We start from the raw sequence: 7,690 nt of genomic DNA on the forward strand, positions 1-7,690 counted from the left end.
CCTCTTCCTCCTGATGCCTTTGTGCTCTGTTTCTTTTCTTTCCACTGTCCTTTTCCTTCATCTCATTCACGCTCGCCTCATCTCCACGACCCCTCTACCTTTCACCCTCTACTCCCTTCTAATTCTCCCACCTCCCGCTATGCTTCCTCTTCCTGTCTGTGCCTCAGATGTCATTCTACTACACAGCCAGGAGCTAATATTAGCCCGCAACAAATGATTATGGAAAGTTTACCGCCCATTACAGCTCCTTTGATGGGAGACAGTCTTTGATATGGAAATGCCGCCACTGCCACCATGTAGGATGCACACATATGCACTGCATTTGTGTGCTTCTGTGTGTGTGTGTGTATGTATGTGTGTCAGACAGAGCGAGACAAGCGTGGGAAGACAATGAAAAATGGAAGGTGTATCCTCGGGGAACCCTGTCGTAAACCGTTTGGACAAATTGGGACTGAGGGTAAACTGTCTCAGAGGGTTTGTCGCAGCCCACAGCTAATATACGCACACATGAAACTGACACATGACAAATGGTAGGTGTGGATGATGGAGTTACTGTGAGCCAATAATCTCTTTAATATGTTCAATCCCACTTAGACACACTAAGTACCTAAGTGCTCAAAGTGGAGAGGCAGGCAACGTGAACAAAGAAAGATGAGCATACAGTTAAGACATGTTAGGGTGATAGATAGGAGTCAAATATCTTCCAGGTGTGTAGAGAGAATATGAAAATTAATTTCAAAACATTCTTAAAGTCCGTAGACTGAAGGAGTCCACCAAGATAAAGAAAAAGGGCTTACCTTTCAGTTCCACAGCCACATGTGAGAGTCCATCACCCTTCACACACACACACACACACACACACACACACACACACAGTCATCATGCATGTGCTCCCACGCGCTCATACACACTGTGTGCAGGGAGGGAGAGACGAGAACCCATCATTGTTCTCATAACCCCTCCCACACGGCTGCGTAGCTCTGTCTGGATGGATACATGTAGGAGTAGCACTCTCCCACACACACACACACACACACACTTTCTCACAGTGTCTAGTAAAAAAGAAACATGCAGCATCAACAATCTATCTTCTTGTACCCTCTCTTTACTCTAGGAATTCCAACACATACACACACACACACACTTCCTCCACTCTATATGCTTACAGCACACAAAGACTCCCACTCACACACCATGTGATCATGTGATGCGTGTGATGCACAATGCTTGTGAGAGCATGTGGTATATTTCCACAGTTACTTTGTCTACATTTTTGCACCCTGCTGTGATACAGCAATGTAGGATGTGTGTTTTCCTCGCACGTACACACTGTGTAACATGTGACTACATAAGCACGTATTTGTGTGTTATCCACTAAAGGCATTATGGGTGAGGATAAACAAACACACACCCTTACAAACCTTTGTTTGGCGAGGCCACTTGGGTGAGGAAACTGCTCTCGTGTCCGTTCTATTAGTCCTGAGGGGCAGTAAAGCTACCTGTACTTACCCCCACTGCATTATTGATGGATGTAATGGTGCCATTACAAGGATAGGAAGCTGCTGGTGTTTTAACACAGGGCTAATGAGGAAGCGTTAAGGAATTAAAGTCCGCTGGGCCAACTTTGGCATTTTAAAGGGAGAGGAGCAGGAAGCAGAGTGGAGTGTTTTCACAGAGAATGAGGGTTACTAAAAGAATGGTGGTCCAAGCCCTAACACAGCTCAGCTATTTTCTAGGCCTTTATAAAAAAAAGATAGACAGCTAATTAATGTTCTAAGATATGGCAGTTTGGTGTGATAGTACTGGTCTGAACTGAGCCACTGTGGTTTATATCCTGCTGACCGAGGCGTTTGAGTCCAGCCAAGTCGTCAACTTAGCCGTCTGTATTTTTTGAATGTGCAGACATGGTGTAAATCTTATAGACGTAAATCTTAAAAACAGCAGACGGCTACCTTTTAGCAAAGTGGTTGTGTGTGACAAAAAGCCGAGCTGGCTTCCTGTTCTGATCCGCATACTGGCTGCATTTGTAGCAGGCAGCACTGCTGTGGAAACAAGACAGGTTGTGAGGGTCAGGATTTTATCCAAGCAACATTTACAATCTGTCTTACTAATTAGAAAAAAAACACACACACACACATGCAAGAAAAGACACTTTGCTCTCCCATGAACACACCATACAGTGTTGATCCAGCACCAAAGTGCATTATGGGTTTTTTTTCATGGTTTTTATTTAAAATAAATCAGAACACACCTGCTGAAGTTTGTAAATCGTATTTTTGCTTTGGCTTGATTTTTTTTTAATTATAAGATGAAATTAATTAACGTCCTATCTGATAAGCCTTTGTACTTTCCTCAGCAGCTTTGTTAAACAAGTTTTCAAATGAAGTGTAATTAAATAAAATAAAAGGGTGCAAATGAAGTCACATTTGTAATTATTAACTCTGCAGTGAAAGTGAAATTTAGACAATTTTGCAACATGTCTGCAAGTACAGATGTGTTGAAACACCCATTTAAAAAAAACTCTAATTGGATTTGTGGGTAAGTGTCTTTGTTATCGACTCTGTGATGGAGAACAAAGGATTTCAGCAACGTGCACGAATACACGTGCATGCTCAAGTAAGCGTTGTCTGATGTGCCTTCTACTCTGTTAACTGTACAGTACTTACACCTACCTGTTGGTAATTTTCACTACTTTTTCTTGCAGGTATTTTCTGCAAATGATGGAAACATTAAGAATGAATGAACATTTTTACTATTTTAAAAAGGCTTACATTTCATATCCATATTTTCTGTATATTTTAGCGTTTTCTTATGTCTAACTATTTCTTTTTAGGTCAAGCTTGTTATATACATTTGAAATAACAAATACGTATTAGTAGGAATTGGGTTTATGGTAAAGAAACAAAAACAAAACAAAACTATGGACAAGGATGTGAACGGGAATGAAGTGGAGTAGAGGATTTGAGTTGCCATTTTCACAAAGTTCACTTAGTGCAGCTTATATATGATAATTATTGCTCGCTCTATTACAGATACAAATGTTAGTTTGTTCTCAAGGAAACTTGACCCATGTGTACCATTGTCCGTTTTTTATAACCAAGATAGATTTGAAAAATCTATATAATTGTAATTGTCCTTCTACTAACTAGTAGGTACTCTTTCACTTAACATACATATATTACCTTTTTGTTAAAGATCACATGCAGGTGAAATCCAGTGAGCAGTGAGATTTCATCAGTAATGTAATCTTTGAGTATATTTCTTAAGTTTATGTTATTCGTTCATAATGTGTTTTCACCTGTAGAGAGCAGTGCAGAAGCACTTGTCTACTGTCTGGGATTTAATGTGAACACAATGAGATCTGACTTTGGAGCCATGAAGAGTTAAAGTTTGTCACACAGACATTTCACCTGCAGGCCTTTATACGTAATGTGTAAAAATGTTTTAAATGAATAGTATTTATTAACATCAGAAAACTTACTTACATTTCCTACTTTGAAAACTATGAGGCACAATAATTACTGTTAAATGTCAGGAACTTCTTTGATAGACTGAAAAACATTATAAATATATTACAGCCTTTAATTGCAACCATAATCAAGCAGCGCTTTAAAATAATGTATGAGTATGTGAGAGAGCTTCTTTGATGGTCTGCGTTTTCTCAGCTTCAATGCGATCCCGGTGGAAGATATGACTCTTTATAGTACACTGTGTTCCATTACACATGCCTTTCCACCACTCCATGTCATTCTCTGAAAATGCTTTTAATAAAACTAACAAAGCTAAAGGAAAAGAAAAAGGATGCAGACAAATTTCGAGAGGATTAAACACATCTGAGTGGCACAAAGGCGTTCAGTCAGTGAATGCCACACCCAAGGCCCCTCACTCAAGCACAGTATATGGATACCCACTCCTTTTCCTTCAGAGGCCATCTCACTGACACACACAAACACACACACACAGCAGCAGGGTCAGTGGCCAGTCTCAGTGAAATACAAGTTTCCCCGTGTATGATGACACCGCTGTATTCTCTGAGATGGCCTGGCCACCGAGGCTGCCGCCTCACAGCCTCTTGACAAGAGAGCACAAGGATGACCAAACAGTCAGCGAGACAAGCAGGCTGAATTAGTGCAGATCGAATCAAATAAATCAAACAAAACTAATCAGATTTTTTTAATATAAATGCTTGGTTTGGATTAATTTTTTATTGGGTTTTAAAATTGAAATGCAACGTTTTTAAACCAGCTTGGAGCTCCGCTCTGGTTCCAAACACCTGTCACGACAAAGCAGGGAAACAATAGGAATTAATGAGAAATATTCAAACGTTTTCCAATAAGTGTTTGTGTGATTCACAGAAGAGTGGAGGGGGTTTGCAGTACACCGCTGCATACAGCAACTGCTCCGTGTATTTCAGATATTCAAATTATCTCTCGCTTGTGCTCGCTGGCATGTGAGAGCACAGAGGCTTCATGGCATAAAAGCTGGCCAAATATACAAACTCATAAGCTATCAGTATCAATGCTTTGGGCAATTATTAGCACATAAAAGAAGCTTTTAGATATATGGGGGGATGGGGGTGGGGGTGTAAACTGATCATACTATGATAGAGTATGAAAAAGAAAACAGGATAAGAGAAAAAATATGTTTTTGCGTGTGTGATATCAGCTTAGATAAACGGAACCTGTGGGGGAGGGCGGCGGATGAGGCAGGGTGGGCTGGTGCCACATGTACAGTACCTGCTCTATCTTGGCATAGTAATGAGCTACCCAGCTCTGTGTACTCCTCTCTGTGCCATTCTATGCAAATAAGGAGATCCCAAGCCCACGAACACGATCATTTAAACATCTTTGAGATATTTTACTTCACCAGAATTGACACTCAGCTCAGTTTAAAGGATGAAAAGACCTTGCGGGGTTTTTTTAAAAAACCTTTTTTGTTTAAAACAGCTTTCTGAATGCATCTGACACCAGCAGCTCTGAGCATGTGCAAGGCTGAATTTATCTGTGGATTAATGAATGAAGCACATGGTGTCAGAGCTGCGTTGATACTCTGTCAATATCAACACAAGCTGCAAGCTTGTTTCCAGAGCTTAGACAAAAAACCACTGACCCCGCCTTGTCTCTCCAGTCCTGCCATGTTAACAGCTGTTTCTTTTACTCTTGGTGAATAAATAATAAACATTAAGTATTAAGACTTTCAGAGATACTAAACCAAATAACAATGTGAATGCTTACATTGTGAATAATGAAAAAAGAAAACTGCTCCAGGTAGAAAACAATCATAATGATCTCACTAGACCAGGTGAGCCTCGTCCACAGGGTCCCCACCCACTCAACTTCATCAGAAGCACATGCACAGTCTCCATGACAACCACTTACCATGACGCCCCCCCCCATCCCCTTTCACCATGACGACCTCTGCCACCCAGCTGTCCTCCTGAGGCCTGTAACTGAGCTAATATGGCTGCTGCTGCGGAGCGCCCAGCGACACTGAGAGCACCAGCCCTCTCCTCCTCCTTTCCTGTAATTCCTCCACCCCAGGGGGTTAAAGCAACTCAATCCAAGGACTCATTCAGATAATAAAACCCACTCTATCCTTCAATTCCACTGGGTTTAGTGACCCATTGCCTGCTAGCATAGGAATCAATTTGATGTCCAGTGCTGCTAACTATCAGCCTAACAACTCCTTAGAACTGGCAAGCCTCTCTCACATGAAAAACTCTACCCATGATTCCTTTCCCAGCCAGAAAAATTTCTAAATGGCTTCTGTAACCTGGTTTGGGTCTTGCTTATTTTGAAACTGAGCTCAAATGAGAGGTTGATTGTGTGCTACAGGAATGTGTAAGTGCACTACAACTACAATCCAAACACACACACACACAGCTTTTTAAAGCATCTCTTTGTGTCGGGGGGGTTGCATAATGATTCCATGACAGCCTGTCAAACATCATATGAAATTGATTCCATGCAGCCAAAGCTCCCCTCACTCTCTCTACACCATTGTCCCCTGATGACTCCGCTCTTGATCAATCCTATTATGTGATAACATGCTACAGTATCCTAACAAAGGCAAAGAAAAGTACAGATCACAAATGGAGGCATCATTAATGTCCGTTAAACACTGTCACAGTTGATTTTGCGTGCAGAAGTTGGTACCTTTCAGGTCTGTGAGATCTTCCTTCGTTAAACGCGCGATAAAGCTTCTGACCTGCAGGGCTGGCCACATCAGGAGAATGTTCCTACCGACTGGAAAACCGTTTAACCTGACTGGAACAGCATTTAAGACTTTGTTGAAAGATTGTCAAGTGTCCACTAGGTATGAAATGTAGCCTTTAGGCCTTTCTGAAAGGGGAGCATATCCATACACTGAGATGCTGTAGTGTGTAAACGCCTGAGTGAAAGTGTGTGTGTGTGTGTGTGTGCGTGCGTGCGTGTAGAGCGGTGGATGTCGAATGCATGCATGTGCAGCAGAGTAGTGTGTGACTTACCCCTGGCTGTCCCTGAGGGCTGAACATGCTCTGACAATGCTGACGCTTCTCAGCGTCCCACTCCTCCGACAGCTTTCATCTACAGTATGTTCGCTATCACTCAAAACTCCCTCCTCTGCTTCCTGAACACTCTTTTTTGTTTCTATAGTGTTTATCTTCCCGTGCTATATCTTCATACTTCCTGCCTCTTTTTCTACTACGTTCTTCTTCTTTCTCCTCATCTTTCTCTTACTCTCCTACTTTCCATGCTCTGCATTTGGAAACTCTTTATTCACTTTCTCACTCACTTTCTTCTTTACTCATCTCCTTCTTTTTTCCTCCCGCTCTTCTTCTCCTCCTCTCTGTCGCCCTCATCAGTGCTCCAGGAGCTTGGTATCGCTTGTCTCTCGGCTGGCACAGAGAACAGGCAGACACATGGGAGGGCTGTTTTGTAATCCAGCAGGTCATACCACCCTGGCACAGGAAAAGGGGGGGGGGGCTGATGGGATGCACAGAGGGAGGGGAGGGGGGAGGGAGGACTTAGAAGGCCTATACTACTACCTTCCAACCTATACCTTTTCTGCATCCCTCCGTCTGCGAGCTGATGGTCTCTCCCTTTTTTTTTCCCATCGATGCCGAGGTCTCGCCTCACTACATCCTCTCTGCGAGTTTGAGGTTTTAAGAAGGAGATGAAGGAAGGAAAGAAGGATGAGGGAGAATGGGAGTGGAAGGAAGTGTGGGAATGAAAGGAGGGATGAAAAGGAAGAGGAAAAGATACTGATGAATAGAGGAAAGGAATGGGAGATGGATGCCTCGAATGGTTGTAGACTGAATCAATGAAGCCTCTTCAGGAGATATTTTTTAAGTATAGGAATCAAATGTATGATAAAACGGGAACAAGGAGAGCAGTCATGATTTGGTGATGCAAGGAACAAACAGATGAGCAGAAAGAGAGCGGTAGAAAGACAACCAAAGAAAAAGACAGAGGTTAGGACTCAGTGGCTAAGCGGCTGTCTGCCTCGCTGTGAGCTGTCATCTCTCCTGCAGTTGGTCAAATTGCTGTCCATTCATCCTCACTTTCACCACAGTCAGTTCAGGAAGATGCTGCTCTTCTGCAGTTACAGTGTGATTGATATGACAGATTTGCCAGATCCTGCTACCATTTTGAGCCTGGACATTATACCTGCATTTAACACTACTTATGGAGCAGAATTGGGGAGAAAT

The 7,690-nt window shown here is 42.4% G+C and overlaps 1 long non-coding RNA gene across 1 annotated transcript in view; it reads right to left on the reverse strand.

The window, feature by feature from the left end:
* Positions 1–6,873, reverse strand: part of LOC146377117 (uncharacterized) — a 31,990-nt gene extending 25,117 nt beyond the window's left edge. The window contains exon 1 of the long non-coding RNA XR_014801606.1: positions 6,488–6,873. This is a non-coding gene — a long non-coding RNA (uncharacterized LOC146377117). The remainder of the gene's footprint in view (positions 1–6,487) is intronic.
* Positions 6,874–7,690: the final 817 nt, after the last annotated feature.

Source organism: Perissodus microlepis, chromosome 11 (assembly GCF_051167445.1).
Source record: "Perissodus microlepis isolate ML-2025 ecotype Zambia chromosome 11, ASM5116744v1, whole genome shotgun sequence".
Classification (NCBI taxonomy): Eukaryota; Metazoa; Chordata; class Actinopteri; order Cichliformes; family Cichlidae; genus Perissodus; species Perissodus microlepis.